The 24,588-nt window shown below is 41.4% G+C and overlaps 1 protein-coding gene across 1 annotated transcript in view; it reads left to right on the top strand.

The window, feature by feature from the left end:
- The window catches only part of mmp17a (matrix metallopeptidase 17a), a 110,284-nt gene that overhangs the window by 42,009 nt on the left and 43,687 nt on the right, over positions 1-24,588 (top strand). The window lies entirely within an intron of this gene.

Genomic DNA, 24,588 nt, shown 5'->3' with positions numbered 1-24,588 from the left:
AAGAAATATTCAGAAGGTTTTTGGGGGGGTTTTACACATATTTACATATTTAATAAATGCCTTATATCATTCCCAGTATTTTTGTAACTTCACCAAATAACAGGAGATTGACCCTTTTCTCTTTTTCACTCATCTCCATAATTTTCCAAGTAACTGCTTTGATCTTTTGCTCATGCCGAGGCTGCTGGCTCGTGGCTGGCCCTGAGCTCTGGATAGCATTAGCTTTAGCATATTTTCCTTTCTTAGCTTCTTTAAACTGTCTGTGTCCAGCTGGGTGTGTGATTTACTTTTGTGAACTTTGTGTCTTCACTCACAGCGTACTATATGTTAGCATGTAGCTAACATATGTGTGTGCCTCTGACTATTTGTCTGCACCACTGTCTACATGTTGGTTCATAATTAGACCACCCGGTCATCGATCATGGCCAAGTATGCTGGAAATCAGCCAATTCGGGTCCCTGCCCAGTCGGTGCATTTGTATTCAATTTCATACAGGGTTAACATTACCTCAGTATTCTGTTTAATTAACGTTTTTCACAACCTTTCACCTTTTTGGAAATAGAGCTGTATGCTAAGGATTACTTAGAAGGTGACAACAGGAAAAATGACATCTGCTGCTGTTACAGCAGGAACTAATGATGGTCATTATGGAATGAAAGATTTCCAAGACATAAGTTCAAAGGATATTTGTATTTTAATAAATAAAAGCCAAGCTTGTATCAGCTCCATATATTTAAACATTTAAGCTGTTGACCTTTAGTTTTTTTTTTTTTCCCTCATGTGGCTTTGAAGTAAAACGACCTTCATTCAGAGCAGCAAAATACCAGGAAAATCTCCATTAGAGTTAAAGCAGCACATTTCAATACATTCAAATAACCTGAGCAAGGACCAAGAAACAAAATCAACGTACAGTGATGACAATATGACAACTACAGGAAATAGCATCACCATATATGGTGCATTGTGTGCACAAATAGCTAGCTCATCTTGCCATTAATCACAGTCAAACCATTTGCAAGCTTAGTGGTGAGTGTAACATTATACTTTAAGTAGTGTTAAAAAAAATACACAACACGTAGTTGGCCCCCTAGATAAAAATAGTACTGTGGTCTCCAGTGAGGTAACTAGTGGTGACTAATGTGGGTGAATCTGTAGCTGCTGCCTGTGAAAAACACAAGGCAGACATTACCATCATTTTTAGTGGTCATGTTATTGTCCTGTATATTTTTGCACGAACATTTTCTTTGCAGCTACATTCCTCAGTCTCTTGTTCTGTTATTGTGCTTGTATGTGTTTATTTGTGTGTATCTAAACCCTTTACATACAAACAGGTTCAAAAGTCAAGTCAATGTTATTTAGCGAGACAACTGTACCGTTTTTTTTTGTTTTTGTTTTTTTTAATTATAGGAAAATCTTACTATTCAGAAACCACAAAAAGAACATGCAAATTCCACACAAAGAGCCCTGCCTGATGGTGGAATTGAACTCGGGACCTTCTTGCAATGAGGCAAGCAACCGTGCCACCATGCTGCCCTTCTATTCATCAATCACCAGAAATTACTTTCTGCTTCGCAGTGTTTTGAAGGGTTGTATAAATTCTAATAAGCCTAGAAGGTTTAGCCATATCCGTTATATAATATTAAACATATTAATGATAGACATGAACAAAATACAAAAAAGAAAAAACATAAAAGTAAGAAGCCACAGAATATAAGAATTTGCTCAGTATTCAAATAAAGGTCAAATCAAACCTGGAATACAAAACTTCAGACAGAGGAGCAACAGAAAAACCTGAAACAAGAGCCAAACTCAAACATATTAACTAAAGAATCTAAATTCAAAAGCATGACCAACCCCAGGGAACATAACACAAAATACTTAGTTTTTGAGGCATAGTTAAAAAAAACCAGTTGTTCTAGTATTGTGGTTTTTAACTATACAAAAAGATATGACGGAGCCACAAAATCAGTCGACATTAGAACTCACATGTATAAACAGCTGGAGTTACAAACGGATGTCTGAGACTACTCTGGAAAAGTCTCTTTAAATTTAAACATTTCTGTAGTCATATAAATGTTAAAATGAGATGTGAATACACACAACTGTGTGTTTTCTGTGGGAAGAGAAACTTCCAGGCCATTCAGCCAAATATTGTACATATACTTTTTTTGATGTGCTCTTGGTGCTGGACTCCAAACTGCACACAAATATCAATCTGTAAGTTTTAAGTTTTAAGGGTGTACTTAAAAACCATAGAAGAAGACCTTAACTACCTTGGCTGACATTCATCCGCAGATTGTTATCCTCTCGCCTACTGATCAAATTGGATCCCTTGGATGTGTCCAGTACAGTATAAAAAAAATGGCCACTGCAGGCAAGAGGAGGGACTGTGAAAGCTTGTAAAAGTAAATTCCATCCATTGCAAATCATTTGTGGTCGAGTGCACAAACCCATGGGGGTGACACTGAAGTGTTAAAAGAAAGATGGGTATCGGTATTTCAACATGTTACAGTTCGACACAAATGGCCATGAACAGACACTGACACAGATGGGCTCATGAGCCCCTTGATGAGAAACGTAAGCTCGGTTTAAGGTCAGGATTTGAAGTTCAAAATCTAATGGGGCAAAGTCCACAAGACATTTAGAGCAAGACCAGCTGGTGTTGAGAAGGACTGTGCTGGCAGCAGAAGCTCTCTCCTCTGTGTCAGATTTCACTGAGGCATGGGCATGAGAGCGAATCAAACACGTCATTGCTCTACAGTGGAGACCATTTAGATCATAAATAATGTTTCAACTAGTCACGTCATCACAAAGAGATAATAAAAACACCAGAATTGGTCAAATCGTCCGTTTTCCCTTTAAAATCTATTTGAGAGGCTTTCAAGAAAAATAAGTAATTAAGCGAAAGAGAGAGGCTAGTGAAAATTAGTATATGATTTTATTTAAATAAAGCAACATTTCTATCCCTCCATCCACCTATCTATTTTCTGCTAATTAACCTGGTCCAGTGGGTGGGAGGGTGGAGGCTGCTCCAAGGCCAGCTGAGAGATATAATCTCTGCAACGTGTCCTGGGTCTGCCCCAGGGCCTCCTCTCAGTAGGACATGTCTGAAACACCTCACACCCAGCAGGCATCCTAATCAGATGCCTGGACCACCCTAACTGGGTCCTTCAATGTAAAGGAATACAACTTGAGGCCATATGTGAGCGTAGGAATGCAGATCATGTGGTAAATTGACAGCTTCACTCTTGCCCTCACCACAGAAAAACGTTACAGCACACGCATAAGCACTGAAACCATAGCAATCTGTCTATCTAGAAATGCAGAAAACATCCTCTAGTGGGTCTTGTTCTCACTGTCAGGCACAGTGGAGCTTGACTGGAGTTGGCCACCACTGGTGCCCTATGCTCTTCACAGATGAGAGCTGGTTTACCCTGAGCACATGTGACAGACGTGTAAAGGTCTGGAGAAGCTATGGAGAACATTATGCTGCCTATAACATCATTCAGCATGACCGGGTTTTTGGTGGATCAGTGATGGTTTGGGGAGGCATATCCAGAGTGACACACAGATCTCTACAGGCTAGGTAATTCCCCCCCCCCCCCCCACAGCCAACAGATAGGGATGAAATCCTTGGGTCCATTATCAGACTCTACACTGGTGCTGTGGGCTGGGCTTCTCTTGGTACACTACAATTCTGGCTTCATGTGGCGAGAGTATCCAGGTAGTTCTTGGAGAATGAAAGAATTGATCCCTATATATATATATATATGTATATATATATATATATATATATTCAATCCCCTCAGTTCTGACTACCTTCCCTCTCTTTGTTACCATCCGACTACACTTCTCCAGTCCGAACGACATTCCAATGTCATTGCTGTATAGCCTGGTAGTGTGGATCAGTGAATCGATGTCTCGTTCACTCTTGGCATACAGCTTGATGTCATCCATGTACAGGAGGTGGCTGACAACTGCTCCGTTCCGTAGTCGGTATCCGTAGCCAGTCTTGTTAATGATCTCACTGAGGGGGTTCAGGCCTATGCAGAACAGCAGTGGGGACAGAGCATCTCCTTGGTAGATCCCGCACTTGATGGTGACTTGTGCTATGGGCTTGGAGTTGGCCTCTAGTGTTGTACGCCACATCCCCATTGAGTTCCTGATGAAGGCTCTTAGGGTCCCATTGATCTTGTACAATTCTAGGCATTCCAGTATCCAGCTGTGGGGCATTGAGTCATAGGCCTTCTTGTAATCAATCCAGGCAGTGCACAGGTTGGTCAGTCTGGTCTTGCAGTCTCGGCTGATTGTTCTGTCTACCAGTAGCTGGTGTTTTGCACCTCTGGTATTCTTGCCAATTCCTTTCTGTGTCCCGCTCATGTATTGACCCATGTGCCTGTTCATCTTAGCCGATATGATGCCTGACAGGAGCTTCCATGTAGTACTGAGGCAGGTTATTGGTCGGTAGTTGGAGGGGACCGGTCCCTTCTTGGGGTCCTTGGGGATCAGGACCGTCCGGCCTTCAGTTAGCCATTCCGGGTGTCTCTCGTTAACTAGCAGCTGGTTCATTTGTGCTGCCAGACGCTCGTGGAGTGCAGTCAGCTTCTTCAGCCAGTAGGCGTGAACCATGTCGGGCCCTGGTGCTGTCCAACTCTTCATACTGGAGAACCTTTCTTGGATATCTGCCACTGTGATGGTTACTGGACCCTGTTCAGGGAGGTCGCTGTGGTCTGCCCTCAGATCCTCTAGCCACTGAGCATTGCCGTTATGGGTTGCATCCTTCTCCCATATGCTCTTCCAGTATTGCTCCGTCTCCAGCCTTGGTGGTGCTGTTCTCTTATTGTTCCCTTGCCACTGAGAGTACACCTTTGCTGGTTCTGTGGAGAACAGCTAGTTTATTCTCCTGCCTTCTATCTCTCTGGTGTACCTCCTCAAGCGGCTGGCCAAGGCTGTGAGTCTTTGCTTGGCAGTTTCCAAGGCCTCAGGTATGGACAGCTTGCTGTATTTCTTAGGCACCTTATTTGTCGCACCTTTCTGCAACTCTGTTAGTTGGCTAACCTCCCTCCGTGCTACTTTGATCTTGCCCTCTAGCCTCCTTCTCCATGGAGGGTACTGCCCCTTGTGGCTGTTCAACTTGTAGCCAAGCATCTCACTGATCACTGCTGCCGTATTGTAGATCAGCTTGTTAGTGTCGGTAATCGTGGTTGTAGGTATTGCCCGTAGTGCTGCATTAACATCATCTAGCAGACCTTCTGAGGGTACTTCACGTAATCTTGGTAACCGGCTACGGGGGATCCAGGTTTCAAGCTTGGCCATGATCCTATTTTTCAGGTCAGTTCCTCTCGCACTCAACGATCCTTCTCCTATCGCACTTGGGGCTATGTACCCAATCTCGGGTGGGGGTGATGATATCTCCCCCCCTGACCTGGCGTCCTGACTCCTCCTTGCCATAGCATTTGTGTTGTACCTCGTCAATCTCTAGCTGTGAGAGCAGTCCCTTCTTTCGAATGTTGGAACACTGAGCTACTAGTTGTTTCGCCGTCATTGTGGATGTTGGGTATCGAAGAATCCATAGGTCCCTCATCCTATTCATGTAGCCCCTTCCGCCGGGGTTACTTGCGTAGTAGCATTCCAACAACGAATCGAACTTGCGATCCTCTGTTCCAAAGGCGTGTAGTTTAACCACTACGCTATCCAGCTGCTTATATATATATATATGTATATATATATACATATATATATATATATATATTTATTACATATGAATCTTCAAGTTTTTGACGAGACTGTTCCGAAACAGCAAGTGTTTAAGCTGGTGCTTGGGCATTTTGCTCCTGACGTGGCGCTGATGAACATCACCTTCCCCTCTGAGGTTTTGACTATAGCACAGTGCCATGCCAGAGGCTTTAACATCAGAGAGCATGTGTCCCCTAACAGCAGCTTGAAAGTCTTTACACTTGAAGTGCCCTTCACAGACCCTGCCGTGCTACAATCGAGAGGAATGGTATTTATAGTCTACTCTCTGGCTGGAGACGGAGCAATGCTGGAAGAGCATATGGGAGAAGGATGCAACCCATAACGGCAATGCTCAGTGGCTAGAGGATCTGAGGGCTGACCACAGCGACCTCCCTGAACAGGGTCCAGTAACCATCACAGTGGCAGATATCCAAGAAAGGGTCTCCAGTATGAAGAGTTGGACAGCACCAGGGCCCGACATGGTTCACGCCTACTGGCTGAAGAAGCTGACTGCACTCCACGAGCGTCTGGCAGCACAAATGAACCAGCTGCTAGTTAACGAGAGACACCCGGAATGGCTAACTGAAGGCCGGACGGTCCTGATCCCCAAGGACCTCAAGAAGGGACCGGTCCCCTCCAACTACTGACCAATAACCTGCCTCAGTACTACATGGAAGCTCCTGTCAGGCATCATATCGGCTAAGATGAACAGGCACATGGGTCAATACATGAGCGGGACACAGAAAGGAATTGGCAAGAATACCAGAGGCGCAAAACACCAGCTACTGGTAGACAGAACAATCAGCCGAGACTGCAAGACCAGACTGACCAACCTGTGCACTGCCTGGATTGATTACAAGAAGGCCTATGACTCAATGCCCCACAGCTGGATACTGGAATGCCTAGAATTGTACAAGATCAATGGGACCCTAAGAGCCTTCATCAGGAACTCAATGGGGATGTGGCGTACAACACTAGAGGCCAACTCCAAGCCCATAGCACAAGTCACCATCAAGTGCGGGATCTACCAAGGAGATGCTCTGTCCCCACTGCTGTTCTGCATAGGCCTGATCCCCCTCAGTGAGATCATTAACAAGACTGGCTACGGATACCGACTACGGATACCGACTACGGAACGGAGCAGTTGTCAGCCACCTCCTGTACATGGATGACATCAAGCTGTATGCCAAGAGTGAACGAGACATCGATTCACTGATCCACACTACCAGGCTATACAGCAATGACATTGGAATGTCGTTCAGACTGGAGAAGTGTAGTCGGATGGTAACAAAGACAGGGAAGGTAGTCAGAACTGAGGGGATTGAACTACCAGAAGGCAACATTGCAGACATAGAGGACTGTTACAAGTACTTGGGGATCCCGCAGGCGAATGGGAACCATGAAGAGGCCGCTAGAAAAGCTGCAACCACCAAGTACCTGCAGAGGGTCAGGCAAGTCCTGAGGAGTCAGCTGAATGGTAAGAACAAGATCCGGGCCATCAACACGTACGGCCTGCCCGTGATCAGGTACCCTGCTGGGGTAATAGGCTGGCCAAAGGAGGAGATAGAAGCCACTGACATAAAGACAAGAAAGCTCCTTACCATGCATGGAGGGTTTCACCCCAAGTCCAGCACCCTGAGGCTGTACGCTAAGCGGAAGGAAGGGGGCCGGGGACTGGTGAGTGTCAGCACCACAGTCCAGGATGAGACAACGAACATCCAAGAATACATTGGGAAGATGGCCCCAACTGACCGAGTGCTCAGTGAATACCTCAGGCAGCAGAAACCCAAGAAAGAGGGGGGAAACGAGGAACCATCATGGAAGGACAGGCCCCTGCACGGTATGTACCACCGGCAGATAGAGGAGGTGGCTGATATCCAGAAATCCTACCAGTGGCTGGACAAAGCTGGACTGAAAGACAGCACAGAGGCACTAATCATGGCAGCACAAGAACAAGCTCTGAGCACAAGATCCATAGAGGCTGGGGTCTATCACACCAGGCAAGACCCCAGGTGCAGGCTGTGTAAAGATGCCCCAGAGACAATCCAGCACATAACAGCAGGGTGCAAGATGCTAGCAGGCAAGGCATACATGGAACGCCATAACCAAGTGGCCGGCATAGTGTACAGGAACATCTGTGCCGAGTATAACCTGGAAGTCCCGAGGTCAAAATGGGAGATGCCCCCAAGGGTGGTGGAGAATGACCGAGCTAAGATCCTGTGGGACTTCCAGATACAGACGGACAAAATGGTGGTGGCTAACCAACCGGACATAGTGGTGGTAGACAAACAGAAGAAGACGGTCGTAGTGATCGATGTAGCGGTTCCGAATCACATCAATATCAGGAAGAAGGAACACGAGAAGCTGGAGAAATACCAAGGGCTCAGAGAAGAGCTCGAGAGGATGTGGAGGACGAAGGTAACGGTGGTCCCCGTGGTAGCTAGGCGAGTGGCTCCAGCAGATCCCGGGAACAACATCGGAGATCTCTGTCCAGAAGAGCGCAGTCCTGGGAACAGCTAAGATACTACGCAGGACCCTCAAGCTCCCAGGCCTCTGGTAGAGGACCCGAGCTTGAAGGATAAACCGCCCGCTTTATATATATATATATATATATATATATATATATATATATATATATATATATATATATATATATATATAGGCAAATTTTATGACTTGACTACTTCATCATGTACACTGGGGTTCACACTGAAAGGGCTGTAGGACATTGTAGTCCATTTACCACCGCTGTCCACACTGCTTTGTGATGTAAACATTAATTGCGTCCTACAAGTAAGGATTGGGTTTGTTTTATATTTTTTTCAAATTTAACAAAAACTAAGAAATCTGCTGTATTTTTATAAGTTGCTGGTAGAAATGTTGCTTAGTCAGTGTACCTTTTGGAAGAAGGAATTTCACAGTAATGCTCTAGCTATAATTTTGTCTTGAATCTAGACTTTAATGATGGTTTTAATTTTTTATTATTTTACTTTATCATTTTATCATTTCATTTATTTCACAGATTTCTATAAATCACTTAATTCCATACTGCGGATGGATTGTTTTACGCGTTTCGGATCTAGCAGCAGGTTTATAGATGTGATTTATTTTGTTTGATACAGACATTAACAGCTGTGTTTCCTTCCCAGAAGGCACGTACTGAGGTTTTACAATTGTAAGAGAGGAATGCAGTTTCTTAACTCTTTTATTTATGCCACTTGCTGACATGCAGGCTAATTTATACATGAATAAAGTCCAATAGTGTACTATAGTACAGTAATAGTAGTATAGTCACCATTGTCAGGACAGGATGTGGACCCAAATGCAGGGCTCAGGAGACAAAACATAAACATGTAAACTAAAGGGCAGTTTTCTTTCAGTTCTTGCCAACAAAAAATACAAAACAAAGACGTCAGCAGAGCCTGGGCAAATAATGTAGAGGACATGAGGAGACTGAGACATTGGCTGTATCCCAATTCAGGGTCTGCAGCCTTAAAGGCCGCATCTTAAGGCCGATTACGTCACAGCGACGCGACGAAGGCTGTCCCAATTCGAAGGCTGCTCGAAATGCAGCCCTCAAATGCGTCCTTCATTTCCCTGAATTTTAAGGACGTGGCGGTGTAGACTTCGTGGCCCAACATATCCCAGAATGCATAGCGCGGTGGTGGGTGTGGATAATTTTGCCGGAAAAAAACGGCGGATGAGGGGCACCCGAAGAGTAAACTTTAAGTAAGTACTGAATATTATGTCACTTTTTTATGTGCAAATGTTTAATAACGAAGAACATTAAAACATTACTGTTGGCCACATGTCGGCAAAGTTATGTGACATTAGTGACGTTTGTACTAACTTGGTTTTAAAGCCTTTACTTTAAAATATACGGCGTTCAATAGCTGAGCTTAATCTTACAGAGAATGATCAAAGCTCATGTAGAAACAAACAAATGAACAAAAGATTTTCTCCTTCATTTCTGTCAAACAAAGCTGTATGAAACGTTTCCAGCTGTTCCAGTATCATGGTTGCTAGGCAACCTGGGCAGCGCAACGGAGGCTAGACCGTCCCATTTCACAAGCCTCGCACTTCCGGCCTTAGCGGTCTTTAAGTACGCGGCCCTTGAGGATCGTTGAGGCTGCATACTTTAAGGCTGCAGACCCTGAATTGGGATACAGCCATTTTATACAAACACAAGATAACGAGAGGATGGGTAACAGGAGGAAACACAGCTGGGGATAATTATTGAGAACGAGGCAGGGGAAGAAGAACTAAAGTTGAAAGACTAACAAAATAAAACAGGAAGTAAAAGAACACAGGAACAGAAATGCACTCTTGACACAGAGAAGACAGGAGGGCAGGATTAATAAAACACAAGGACCCAAAAATACAGTCTACAAAAAAGGTACAAACTCAAACACACAATCAAAAAACATCATTAGAAGAACATACGGAAATCATAAGAACACTCTTAACTAAGAGGTTTCTTCCTGTTAAAAAGAAGTTTTTCTTCCCCACTGTCACCAAGTGTGTGCTCATAGGGAGTCGACTCATTTTTAGGGTTTTTTCTAATATTGGAAGGTCTTTCCTAGAAGTCTTACGAAATCAAGCGCTTTGAGGCGACTGACTGGCAATTGGTGCTATTTAAACAAAACTGAATTAAATTGAAATTCATTGAATTTTCTAATGCTAGCCAGAGCTCAGCTTCCCATCTTTGTTTGAAATGTGGACTAATGTGGTATTGTGAGCATCTCTAAATGTCCCTGTTCTGTAGCCATAGAAAACTAACCACCTGTTAAACTCACAAAATGACTGTGCATTGTTTACAACATAGAACAATACACAGTATTATAATATGCGAACAACTTCCAGTTAGCTCTGATTTTCTGCTTTTACTAGCATTTTTAACTTTTTTATAAATCTTTTTTATGCACAGATTGGAAATAATTATCACTACAGAGCTCCAAATATTTTTTAAATATTCATTCATTTGAATTTATTAATCAAAAATGATAAAAATGTTTACAGCTGCTCATTTAAATACCCTGTTTTGTTTCCACGGGCAGGTTGCCATGTGGTGCTTTGGTTCGTCAGTGTTCTAAAACATGCTTGACCTTGTTAGTAATTATTCCTTCGTCCTTGGCCTCTGTTGCGTCTAACGTGTGGGTTCAGGCAATGTGTCTTTTTCAGCTCCAGTCCTTTCAAAATAAAGCATGTGCATATTAAATTTCACATGGAAAGTGAAGAAATCTCCTTAAGGTAATAAATCATGCTAAATGACTCAGTTTGCCACTAATTGAAGTTGCTTAACTTTTGCTTAAAAATTAAATTCTTTCCAAAACAATTCTTCATTGAGCCAATTTTTTTTTTAACCTGAGAGTGATAATATGATCATTTATGGGAATATGAGCAACTTTCTACTTACAGTGAGTGAGGACCAGTGAACAAGCGTTTATATTTACACCACACAAAGAGTTCATCAACTTTGGCTTGTAAGAAGGTCGAGCCAGTGATCAACAGATGGAGCCCCTTTGGGTTTAAAATGATGTGGTCTGGCTCCTTAGCGCTGGTCTAGTTCCTCGTTCTGTGCCAAATATATCTGGCTCTCCAAGGAAGTCCTGTTTGTGAGAACTGAGAAAACAGATGAGCAAAATGCATCACAGGAAACGGATGATGTCAAGGTTCGAGTTAATTCTCACTTTTTGCTACCAGGCAATCTAGCAGCAATGTTTTTGTTTGCTATCAAATGTGTTTCTAAGGCTGTGCAACTATCCTTCTACCTCGCCTGCAATATCTCTCTGCTTCTATTTATTATATCCTGCTTCTTTCACCTCCTCTGTTTGCACAAGGACTAAATATTTCATTTCTAAAGGAAATACTGTTTGCTCAAAGTGTCTGCCACTAGTTGTGGATTTTTTTGAGCTCCTTAGTCTAACACACATGCTGTCATTGCCTGGCAGTTATATCATCCAAATGTAATGCTTTAAGTAAATGATTTCAGTATAAACCTGAGAAATAAAACGGAAAGCTGCCTCAACTGCTTTGGAGAGTGATAGCATCACCGTTGCTATGGCATACACTGCCGGGGCGTCGTTGAAAGAAATGGTTTAGAGAAATGTGCTTGGCTTAAAGCTTTCGATTGTTGTGCCACAAAAGGGGCAGGATTTTCTTTATAGACTTTTAGTGTAATAAGAGATATGTTTGACGACTGCCTTTCATATGCAGAACTGTGGGTATTTGTTTGGTAATCCACATATTTTTTGTGCTCAGCTTTGAACTATCACCATTATCAAATTGGTATATGAAATTTTGAATTTCAACATTGATCCATCAATTTTCTTTTGCTTATCCAACTCAGGGTAAAGAGGTGCTGCAGCCCACCCCAGCTGTCACAGGGAGAGAGGCAGGCTCTGGACAGCACACCAGTGTGCCGCAGAGCTACCTCACTGCACTGTTTTTCTTGGTTGTTTTGGTTTGGTTTTGTACCTTGTATTAAAGTTTACAATTAACCATTTATGTGTAAATGCCTATAAATTTACATTTAAAAATGGATAATGTACTAGCAGAAAATTGCCAGCACATTTTGTTTTGTTTTTTTTAGGTATTTATTTTTTATTTTCTTGTTTGTTTGTCTGTTTGGTTGTTTTGTTTTTTTACACCTTCTGATCTTTATCTTGTAAATTAGGGGGCCGTGTCCTCGGTCTCCTAATCAGATTAACCTAGCGGTGCATCACTGTTTAAAAACACCATGACTTTTGTACAGTCAAAATGCTGACCTTGAAGAACTGACCTTAAACTAAAAAAAAGAAAAGAAACAGGAAAAAAGGTTAACCGTTGGCCTCGACCATCTTTTATGTACAGTCTATCTATGGTGGCGTGGTGGTCAGAAATCGTCTGAAGTCTGTTGACTCAGGGTTTTGTATTTATTAATATTATCCTATGTTCTTGTTTATTCTGGTTATGTATTCTGTTAAGATTTGCTAGTTGTTAGGTTTTGGCCCTGCGGTTCAGTCAGTCTCTGTGTTTCCTCCGTACGTTTCTCCCTGCTTATCATACCCGGTGTTTGCTTGCTCTCCATCTCCTTCAGGTTTGTTAGTTTGGTTCTTAGTTTTTCCAGTTTAGGCTCTTTCTTAGTTCTATTTTTGCCACCTTCGTTTTTTGTTTATATTTCTGTTATCATAAATAAAGATCACTCACATCTAAGTCAGTGCCTTCATCTTGGGTCCTTCATTCATAACTCCACACGGCTTGCCCCGCAAACCGTGACAGAAATGACCTAATACTGTATAAAATCACAAAAGGATTTACAAAAGAAGGACAATGTGGCAGTAGTAGGTAACATACTAGATGCTGAAAGGATTGAGAAGTGTGATGATTTGCTGGGAACTAAGGACTCTTTAGTGCTAAGATGGATTTCTGAACTACCTTAGTTTAGTAAAGCTATCTAAACGTAAGAAGACTGCAGTTTTCTACTAAAACTTTACAGTTAAGCATTTTCTTCAAGCGCTTCATAGAATCTTTTAGCGGAGAGGAAAATAAAAGTCTTCCTGTGTCCCCGAGGCATTAAAGAAAAATGTAAACTCTAAAGTGGCCCCCGCTACTTCACTGAACGTTGAGAGACAGTGAGGTTGTGGGGTTAAGCGTCTCCCGATGACTCATTTCTTGTCAATAAGCTGTTCATCAGGGGAAAACAGGGAGGTTTTGTCAGATGGAGCAGCTCAGAAGCAGAAGGATGAAGCAGCCTGAGCTTTATATAGAGGCTAAGGGGATGGATATTGACCTTTAGTGGAATCAAGAAGTGGATTCTTCCCATTTGACAGGACGTATTCTATGGTGTTGGAATGACTTTAATCTGTTACAGGAGGATGGGGGAATTTATCTGAGATAAATACAGAATGCCTCTGTCTTTTTGTCTCAGTGTCCACTTTCTATAGTTTTGTGTCTGTGGGGAAAATCCTTCTTATTTTCCTCAGAACATGCCACTCTATACGAAGCATTGCCCAAACAGGCAAAGAATAAAAGTGAAAATCGGGGAAAAAAAAGATATAGAAGTATAAAAATAGAGCAAAGCAATAGAGGGACACATGATACTGAACAAGAAATGACTTTTACATTTACATTGTGTTTCTTTTTTACTCCTGATAGGATTACCGTAACCAGGGTTCAGAACAGAGCAAACCAATTTTATTGCAAAGATAAGGAGGTGTGAAAGAGAACAAACATAAGCTCAGAGGATTTAATATTTACTTTAGTACTTAATGATAATTTGTCTCTAAGAGAGCCTGAGAAGCACAGAAATGTGTGAATGCCTAAATGATTCAATTACAGCGGCACAAAAGTGACATCGCTGTATAATATAAACAAGTGTGGATTCAGTAAAACTACAGTAGAGTGCTTTGGAGCCATGTCAAATACTGCAGAGTGGTGTTATACACCCCAGTGACTTACTTGCTGCTTTGCATTTTGTGGGATGTTTACATGGGTGAGAAGTGGCATTATGTGTAATGCAACAGTGATTAACAGTTTTAGACCTTCCACTATAAAGCAAACGAACATCTCCTCACAGCGCCCTGTGACAGCATGCGCAATATGTAGTATAGTTCCCATCTCACATTGTGCTATTTTAATACTTTTTGAAGCCAGCAAAGGTCAAACAATCCAGTATTTCACAATGACCAGAGAATTTGTTTTTTTATTTCTTACTCTGTGGTGATAATCATCTTGTGACCTTTCATTTTTATCTTGCAACCAGACTTTAATCTTGCAATCCAAGGTACTTTGAGTCCTAAATTTGAAAGGAAAAAAGGACTATAGCACTACATTGCTGACATGCACACATTTCTTTTTGTTTTCAGTCTTTTGCTGGGTGTAAGATACAAAACACTTAAATGGCCTTTATTGCAGTCTCTTGGAGGCTTTGACGTGAGTTAGAAGCGTGGCTTTAGCTCATGAACGTGTAAGTTTTTAATTAGTTTTAATAAAGTTTGTAACAATTTACACTGTAAAAAGTGACTACCAGATTTACAGTCAAGTCCATAGGTTTTTACATAATGATACATGTCTTTTCTTTTCTTTCAAAGTGTTGCACAAAGGTATTGGGAATTGCAGCTCCTCTTACACACGGCATCGCTGTTTTTTTCTCTTGTTATTCCATGAGAAATTAAGCTGATGTAAGATCTGTTGATTTCAAGTGCTGAAATGGCATTTGGTATCTTTTCACATGAATTCCCAACATGAGAATTGTGCAGATGCCAGTGAAGGAGGCTTTTAAGCTGAAAAACCAAACCTGTCAAAGAGACAGCCAAAATGTTAGGGGTGAACAAATCTTAAAAAGAAGGAATGACAGTGACCAGCTCAGCAACACTAAAAGGCTTGAAAGGCCACAGAAAAACCATTCACAACATCTTAACAAGTCAACAAAAAAACTTCAGGAGGTGGGCTTACCAAAGAGCACAATAAAAGAGATGCTGTGAATGAGGTTTAACAACATGGTGCAAATGACAGGTTACACTCAAGAGCAAGATTAGATTAGACGTTGCCAAAAAACGTCTACAAGAGGCCAAATGTATGGACAAAGAAACGAGGTTTTCTTTGCGAAGCAGTCACCTGATTTCAACCCAGCAGAGCGTGCTTTTCAGTTACTAAATTCAAAGCTGGAGCCAAGAGACCCGCAAACAAGCAGCAGCTGAAGGTGACTGTGGTAAAAGAGTTGTCAGAGCATCTCAAGAAGGGAAACGGCTTTCGGTGATGCCATGGGTTCATGAGTTTGACTGCAAAGGATCATCCGAGCATTAAAAACAGAGTTAATTTTATTGACCTAAAATCTGTGTCATAGTTTTCATCAACAACCATTTTATTTCTGAAAAAAATACTAAGCTAACAAAAGATAATAAATAAATAAAAACTCCTGCACGAGGACAAAAACTGTGCTGAAATGTATTGACACTAAATAAAATATTTTGCAGCTACACGAGCCAATGCAAAGTAATTAAGTTGTTTAGAAAGGCAGGACAAGTTTGGAAGTGATCCAATATCAAGTAATATCCTTGTGCAGTAAGGTTAGAGGCACACATTAGCTCTGGCTGCGGGGAAAGAGTGCGACTTTCCTGTTTCTCATGAAAACGTGCCAAAACATCAACCTTAGGTTCAGTCTACTATAATCTTATGTAGTCAGCTAAAACAAAAAGAATTTAGACGTCTAAGTAATAATTAAAACTACATGAAATTTTAGCCAAACACTAAAATTAAAAAAAAAATGCTGTCAAAGTTAATACTGCTTGAAAACAGTCCTAATGTTTAACGTTGTTTGTCAGTCCAGTTATTTTTGAGCCTCTGGAAATGAAAAACCATGAATGAAAGTGGCTCTAAGTCCTAAACAGTGACAGACAATCCTAACAGTACTTTGGTGTTATTATTTTTGATTTACCTTTAACCGTGGCAGTCTACAGGCAAAATTATGAACCTAAGTGCATCACGTGAGGCAGTGATTTTGGAATACTAAGATTACTTCACTGGTTAGATGTTGGTTTTCATTTTGGGGATGCGAATATTTGTTAATTGTGGAAAAATATACAGTCTCAGCTTGGCTGCCTGCCTACCTATCCCACATTGATCATCACCCTTCAGTTCACCCCACTGAATGAACGCAGCTCTGTTGTTACTTGATTGAGTGAACTAAAATCTTGCTCTCCAACCCCCCGGGCACACCTGCCTCTCTCTCTGTCTCTGTGTTCTTGTTCCACTGTCTAACACTGTATCTCCCACTGATGCAGTTACAGCTGAAATAACAGCACAGCCCTCAGCTTTAACTTCTGTGCGTGGTGATTTTGTCAGACAACTTTGCAGTTATAAAATCCTTGAATGTTCACTGTTGATTACTACAGATAAAAATTGTATTTGTGACAGCCGGTCACATTAAAAAAAAAAAAGAAGAAGAAGCATCTCAAAATCACAGTTCCTCCACAGTTTGATAAATCAAGGCTGGTTTTATTTTTATCATGTGTGCCTTGTTTTCATGGAAGATTGGAAGAAGCATTATCCCAAAGTACAACAGCAATAATATTAAAAATGCAGTCAGCCACATCCCGGAGTGGGATAAATGAGAAACTCCATGCAGGATGGCCCTGACGTTACCTGTTAGGGCTTTTGCCATTTTCACAGCATGCCTCCTGCACGCTCACCGAAGTGTAATGTACTGTACTAAACCTACAGACTCGGGCCCCGCAGTCTGCTAGGAGAGCTGTGAAAAGCATGATTAAAAGTGCACCGTCGTAGTGAAACAGTGAACCGTTTGTTTATAGATGAGACATATAATTATGTTACATAATCACTATCATTATCAGTGAACACATTGGGGGGGCGGGGGGGTTTAACAGAAGTTAGTTTTTTGCCTTAATTTGCTGCTCTCACTAATCAGTTTGAACTCTGTGTATCATCGCTGGCTTCTTGATCTGGCACATAAATAACAAAACATAGTGTTTTCATTTTGTGTAAATGGGAAAATTGGGAAGGTCTACTGTGCAGGCGGAATTGGTAAATCGCATTATGAAAAGGATTGACGATGACACAAGGTGATGCACTTACCTATCTGTTTCTGTTTGCAAGCTTTTCTGTTTAATAGGTTGAGTCTGTGCTGTTGTGCATTTATTCTTTCATCTCTACTGTGTTGTTGCAGAAGTTCCTCCGTACTGCTTCATTTCTAGATTAAAACAACTCTGGGGGATCAAAGACTCTCATTAGGAGGCAGATACAAATCCCACAAAAATGGCTATATGTCAGGAAGCCACACATTCGAAACAAATTGCACAACGAGTCCAGAAGGATTTTCCAAGTTACTCAATGTGCACTGCCCTTTCCTGCAAGTAAATCACATTTTTTTTAAGTAACAGCCCTTGAGTGCTCTTAACATAAAGTAATCTAAACGCAGCGATTTCCACATATTGTGAATATCACCGTGAATGTATGCTTCCCCTGAGCACACGAAGTATTTCCTGCCATTTGTTTTCTTTAAACCGTGCAACATTACATTCACCTCTACCTCATCTGTCTCCCACACCCATGCTGCTTTGGTCCAACATCTAATCTTTATTTTGCTCATCTTGACCTGGGAGCGATAAGGACAAGCTGACAAGATCAGCTTCATGTTACTGTCTGTTAACTGCTCTCGCTAACTTGCTGCTGTGTTCTCATCAGTGTGCCCTTTTTTTCCCACTCTGTTGCTCTTCTATCCCATGCGCCTTCTGTTTTGTAGGAAACTGATTTAAATCATGTTCACTGGCTGACCTCATGTCAAGATATGCAGGGGCGACGCTGAGTCGGTGTTAGAAGGGGAGACGGGGAGAGAGCATGAGGGAAGGAGGTGAACGTTAAATAGACTGAGGGCTAAGGTGCAACCAGAAGCATAGACTGTCCTGAAGCTCTTAGCATATTTGAGTACTATGGCACAGTCCTCCAACAATATAAAAGACACAAAAACATACTAACAGGCAGAAGGCGAGATCACTATACCATAGAAAAGTGACTCACTCAGTGTGTATAATCAAACCAACAAACCAGTAATGAATTAATACGTAACAGGGATTTAATTATATGAACATGTGTGCATGAGTCACCCCTCTTTTCTTTACATTTTGCACAAAACATGGGAAATAGATGCAGTAATTTATTGAAACCATAAAACTTAAATCCTTTTTGTGCCAATTCCTTACCATTGTTGCCTTTTAAAGGGCCTGTCTGCTCAGTTTTGTAAGCAGAAGCAGTTGTGTTCAGCTTCAGTTCACACTGTTGAATTAGAAACCTGATTTAAAGCAATGGAAAAAGCAATGAAAGGGTCACAGGAATTTATACAACTGATTTGGTAAAAGCATAATAAAAAATATTGCTGTAGCTCTTACTAACAGTTTGCATTCTGTATGACTTCACTGGCTTCCTGATCTGGCACACAAATAACAAAACAGAGCATGTTCATGTAAATGGGAAAATTGGGAAGACCTACTGTGCAAGAGGAATTGGTAGATTGTATTATGAAAAAGACTGACGATGATACAAGAAAAAAAAGATATTTTTTGTGTTTGCTGGATGATGTGTTTAAAAGATTGAGTCTGTGTGCAGTTATGTATTTATTCTTTTATCTCTTCTGCGTTGTTGCAGAAGTTCCTCTGTACTGCTTCGTTTCTAGATTAAAACAACTGGGAGATCAAAGGGTCTCATTAGGAAGCAGCTACAAATCCCACAAAAAGTGGCTATATGTCTCCATAATAAGCTCCTCCTTTGGCCATTTTTATCTAAAATCTGGTATATTATAACTGTAAAACCATATAACTGTAAATGTGCCTTTTTAATGCCAATTCGTTGCCACTGTTGGCTTTTAAAGTTCCCACTTTGTTCATTTTTATAAGCAAAAGCTATTGTGTTCAATTTGACTTCTCATTGTTGAATAGGAAACATGTTTTAATGGTGGAAAAAGCAGTCAAATGGTCACAGGAACTCATAAAACCAATCTGGCTAAAAACTTTAAAAGCTCTTTCTTTTTTGGATGCAACTCACACATGCAGTTGGTATTAAAACACACATCGGGAGATGCGGTGCTTACCTGACCTGCTCTCCTACCTCGTTCCATTTTTAGGACGGTCAGATAGAATAAGACTAATAGGTAACACAGGATGCCCTTTATGTGTGTGTGTGCACATCTCTGTTTTAGTGCCTTTGCTTTTGGTCAATTTTATTCATGCGGCTCATGCATGACTCATGCATGACTCGCATTTACACACTCCCTGTCTCTCTTGTGGTGTGTGAAATCATAGTCAGTGGTTTGGTTTGATGTTTACAAGGCTGTACAACAGAAAGTTCCCTAGAGCATTAGCAGATCTTAAGACTTAAGACGTCCTTTTCATCAGTGGTCTCCTTTGTGTTGCTATCTTTCTCCAGTTTACCATTTACATTTCTTTTTCCAGTCTTGTCTTCATTTTTTCCTACTGTGCTTTTCTATTAAGTGTTTTTGCTTTGTTAAGTTCAAACTTTATTTGACCTTCACACAGTTCTGGTCTTATACAGTGGGGCAAAAAAGTATTTAGTCAGCCACCGATTGTGCAAGTTCCCCCACCTAAAATGATGACAGAGGTCAGTAATTTGCACCAGAGGTACACTTCAACTGTGAGAGACAGAATGTGAAAAAAAAATCCATGAATCCACATGGTAGGATTTGTAAAGAATTTATTCGTAAATTAGGGTGGAAAATAAGTATTTGGTCACCTCAAACAAGGAAAATCTCTGGCTCTCACAGACCTGTAACATCTTCTGTAAGAAGCTTTTCTGTCCCCCACTCGTTACCTGTATGAATGGCACCTGTTTGAACCATTCATCTGTATAAAAGACACCTGTCCACAGCCTCAAACAGTCAGACTCCAAACTCCGCCATGGCCAAGACCAAAGAGCTTTTGAAGGACACCAGGAAAAGTATTGTAGACCTGCACCAGACTGGGAAGAGTGAATCTACAATAGGCAAGCAGCTTGGTGTGAAAAAAATCAACTGTGGGAGCAATCATCAGAAAATGGAAGACATACAAGACCACTGATAATCTCCCTCGATCTGGGGCTCCACGCAAGATCTCATCCCGTGGGGTCAAAATGATCATGAGAACGGTGAGCAAAGATCCCAGAACCACACGGGGGGACCTGGTGAATGACCTGCAGAGAGCTGGGACCAAAGTAACAAAGGTCACCATCAGTAACACACTACAACGGCAGGGAATCAAATCCCGCAGTGCCAGACGTGTTCCGCTGCTGAAGCCAGTGCATGTCCAGGCCCGTCTGAAGTTTGCCAGAGAGCACATGGATGATACAGCAGAGGATTGGGAGAATGTCATGTGGTCAGATGAAACCAAAATAGAACTTTTTGGTATAAACTCAACTCGTCGTGTTTGGAGGAAGAAGAATACTGAGTTGCATCCCAAGAACACCATACCTACTGTGAAGCATGGGGGTGGAAACATCATGCTATGGGGCTGTTTTTCTGCCAAGGGGACAGGACGACTGATCCGTGTTAAGGACAGAATGAATGGGGCCATGTATCGTGAGATTTTGAGCCAAAACCTCCTTCCATCAGTGAGAACTTTGAAGATGAAACGAGGCTGGGTCTTCCAACATGACAATGATCCAAAACACACCGCCCGGGCAACAAAGGAGTGGCTCCGTAAGAAGCATTTGAAAGTCCTGGAGTGGCCTAGCCAGTCTCCAGACCTCAACCCCATAGAAAATCTGTGGCGGGAGTTGAAAGTCCGTGTTGCTCGGCGACAGCCCCAAAACATCACTGCTCTCGAGAAGATCTGCATGGAGGAATGGGCCAAAATACCAGCTACTGTGTGTGCAAACCTGGTAAAGACCTATAGTAGACGTTTGACCTCTGTTATTGCCAACAAAGGTTATGTTACAAAGTATTGAGTTGTATTTTTGTTATTGACCAAATACTTATTTTCCACCCTGATTTACGAATAAATTCTTTACAAATCCTACCATGTGGATTCATGGATTTTTTTTTTCACATTCTGTCTCTCACAGTTGAAGTGTACCTCTGGTGCAAATTACTGACCTCTGTCATCATTTTAGGTGGGGGAACTTGCACAATCGGTGGCTGACTAAATACTTTTTTGCCCCACTGTATGTGGAAACATGCATTCAGAGTAACCTTTGTGAACAGTTGGTAAGCAGCCCTGACAGTGAGATGGATGATGGATTTGGGGGTTCTTGACAGGATAGGACAATGATATTGCTCTGTGCTCAAACACACACACAAAAAATGAAGTACAACTTTGTAATAAACAGGTTCCCTGCCAAATAATACCAGGATATTCAAGTTTGGGTTTTTTCTTCCTCTTTCATTTTCAGAATTTCATCCTCTTCATTCAAAACCTCCACACACTTATTCGCCTTTGTTGTTAAGTACAGGTCACACTGGTTTCTACTTGCTATTCGAGACTGGCAATGGATGTTTGTGGGCAGGAATGTTGGACAAAAAATTATTTCCATAGGTAGTTGGCAGTAGATTTTTTTTTAATTAACAAAGGGTTTATAAATTGCAGCTAAAGCCTATTATAGATATATAGTCTAAATGCACAATTAGGGAACATTTAGGTTACCAAGCCTTTAAAAATTCATATGAATGAAACAGAGTCCAGGGGCATGTTCAGAAGGGGGGCATAGGGTGCCCCCAGCCCTTGGCTCTGTCGACGTGGTGTAAGCATGTAGCTGAGTTTGCTTGCAAAGCTGCAGAGTCATGGAAATGGCTGTAATCATGTTTTCTCTGTGAGGCACCAAAGCTAAAATCCATTCACAGTATTATTAGTAGTATTACTTACTTTTATGCTCATGCTAGTCTGATGTAGGGTTAAAAACTTCCTGAATTGGTAATAGTTGAGGGATTGGAGGGTTTGTTATATTAAATGATCTTAAAGGTTAGAACTGAGATGGACACAAATTGAAAATACATGTTTCTGTTACTGTTGCTGGAAATGCAATACAGCAGTACACGGGCAGTTATCTTTCTGTGTGTTTCAAGTACATTTGTACTATCTCCATCTCTCGTGTTGCCCTTAAATAAATCAAACAACCTTAAAACCAGTTCTTTACTTGTTCCTCAACTTGTTCTTTCTTCTTCTCATACAACAGAGACAAGAAATTTCTGAAATCTAAACTTTCATGCCACCCGCAGTGGAGAAACTGTGAGACTACAAAAACCGGATTGTTGAGACAAAGAGCCCAATAAAATGGCAGCAGGCTTGGCAGAATGTGTTTTATGCTTTTTGTGCGTGTGTGTTTCTCATTTGAGACCAAGAATATGGGGATGCAGACATTGTTTTGTGCCGTTGCTTCTTTATATTTGCATTTTTTAATAATGCACGATTAAAGAACTGCAGAGTCTCCTCCATCTGCATGAGCCCCTCGTGCTACAGTCAATCACAGATTTAGAGCGAATAAACTCATGTGGCTGGTCTCATTCCTTTCATCATATATAACATTTTCTTTCCCAGCAAGGTTTCTCTCTTCTAGTGTGTTCTAGTGTAATCAAATGTGGCTTTTAGTGTCATTTATTTGCCTACGTACCTTCACATTAGCATTAGTGAGTTTTTGGCTGCCACAATGTGTAATGTGTAATACTTCCAAATACATTCCATATATGAACTGAAAGGCAGAAACTGCATTTCAGGAGTCTTTTGTAAACATTATAAAAAATCTAATTATGCTCACCCAAATTGTCATTTTTTTTTTCCTGGTGTTGTTTTATTTGATTTGATTAATGCTCATTTTCCTCTTCAGTGGGTCCATAAACGCTCTAATGCATTTCTGTGATTACTTAATGCACACTGAACTGCTTAAGTGTGAAATGTGCGGCACATATTGCCTTGGCCTTTAACTGCAAAGTTAACACTTTTGATTGATGCTCTTTCAGCGAAAGTATAGCCAAAAGGTCCACTAATGCATACAAGGCCAAGTACTTCTGCCGCCATGTTTTTTTTCTCACACAAAACATTTACAGTGAGTGCCTCTACGTAGCAGCTGTAGGGTGATGCAGTGAAGTCATTCTTTTACTAGATTTACTAGGATTAAGTATTAGTAAGGTGGACCTCGAGCAAGTTCCTGAATCTATAGTAGCTGCAGAGGTGTTATTATATACCTGACCTTGTGCTCTAGCTGGCGAGACTCACACTGACTGAAACGTAACAACAATACAGTCTTATATCATTATTTTCCTGCCAGAACATTGAGTACGCTGACATTTTCTTCAGTCACTGAAAGGTGGGCCAGGTTGCTTTTGAACTTTAAAGTGCTTATCTAGAACCTCCTGCTCAGCAATACCTGCCCCAGAATCTCAATTCCTTTCACCCAGGTGACACACATATTATGTGTCAACTGTATCAAGCCAAAGCTCATATGCCATTCAGTATTCTGAATCAGCTCTTTTTTTATGTTTATTTTTGCCTCTCATCTTTCTAACCTTTGTACCACAGCAAAAGTGAACATTATGTCTCAATAGCAGATCTGCCCTCCAATATCCTTTTATATCCAGTTGCAGCCACCTGCCGTGAACACGGGTATTAAAAGCAACAAAATCGAACACAGTTGCTTCAGTTTTATTGGTAATGAAAAGAGGGCTGTCTGCCCGACATTTGCCAGGACATAAAAATATAAGGTAGCATTTATACGTAACCTTAAATTATAATGTCCACATAAGGGTAGGGTCTAAATATGGGAAGCATTCAGATATTGTAAGCAAACACATGAACAGCTTGTTTCCTCTAATATAGAAAAAAAGGCTTTTATGAAACCCAAGCCCTTGACGACCCCGCCTCAATGTGGGTGGGGTCGTCATATAACATTGACAGAAACACAACACAATAATGGCGATGGTATACCTGCTGCTAAACCAATGGTAAACGTCTACATCTCATCATTGGACCACAGCGTTGCCTCAATGCCAGGTTTCAAAAATGGCAGGTTTGATTCCTGTGAAGGAGTTGCTCTCAAGACCTATTGGCTAACGTCATTCCCTGACCAATCAGTGAATTGCAGTCTAATGAGGGGACAATTTCAGCCAATTTCCCATAACTATAGAAAACTCTAAAAACCAAGTCAAGTCAAAACCTTCCTTTCCGAGTGGAAATACTGGTGGAAATAAGAGATTGTAGAATCAGCGGAAACACCCTTCAACATTATTATGAGTATTAATGTTGCATGGTTTGTCCATCACAGGGACAAGTTTTTGGAATGGCACAAATATGACAGCCAGCTGATCCGAGCAGAGTCAGGCAAACCATTTTATATATTACATGTCTAAAAATATACATCTGAATATCAGATTTTTACATC

Source organism: Aulonocara stuartgranti, assembly GCF_965226115.1.
Source record: "Aulonocara stuartgranti genome assembly, chromosome: 7".
Lineage (NCBI taxonomy): Eukaryota > Metazoa > Chordata > Actinopteri > Cichliformes > Cichlidae > Aulonocara > Aulonocara stuartgranti.
Note: the sequence above shows the minus strand (reverse complement) of the source record. Positions and strands in the feature narration are given on the sequence as shown.